We start from the raw sequence: 546 nt of genomic DNA, 5'->3' as shown, positions 1-546 counted from the left end.
CTTGCTACAATGACTGGGAATCAAAAGCAAAGCCAGACCCCATGTACATACAGCTGTTTCCGGGTTATTGCCCATCATCAGTGTACAGTAGGAGTCTGGCTTTTGCTAGTGAGAGGCCAGGGACAGGGGTCAGAAACGCTCTTTTCTCCTTAGGGAGAGCAACTATATACTATAAATAAGTGAGGAGACTCAAATGGCCACGCACGCTCCTCTGGGTAATATGCAAATAAGGGAGATGGAATAAATCCTCCACAGTGCCACCTATTGAAAGGCAGCATTCCTTCGAGTCAAAGTGAGACTTTTTATACAAGTCTTCTTACAATGACTGGTATTCAAAAGCAAAGCCAGACTCCATGCACTTACAGCTGTTTCCGGGTTATTGCCCATCATCAGTGTACAGTAGGAGTCTGGCTTTTGCTAGTGAGAGGCCTGGGACAGGGGTCAGAAACGCTCTTTTCTCCTTAGGGAGAGCAACTATATACTATAAATAAGTGAGGAGACTCAAATGGCCACGCACGCTCCTCTGGGTAATATGCAAATAAGGGA

Source organism: Eleutherodactylus coqui, unplaced genomic scaffold (genome assembly GCF_035609145.1).
Source record: "Eleutherodactylus coqui strain aEleCoq1 unplaced genomic scaffold, aEleCoq1.hap1 HAP1_SCAFFOLD_42, whole genome shotgun sequence".
NCBI lineage: Eukaryota > Metazoa > Chordata > Amphibia > Anura > Eleutherodactylidae > Eleutherodactylus > Eleutherodactylus coqui.
The sequence above is the reverse complement of the archived record's forward strand: the minus strand, read 5'-3'. Positions refer to the sequence as shown.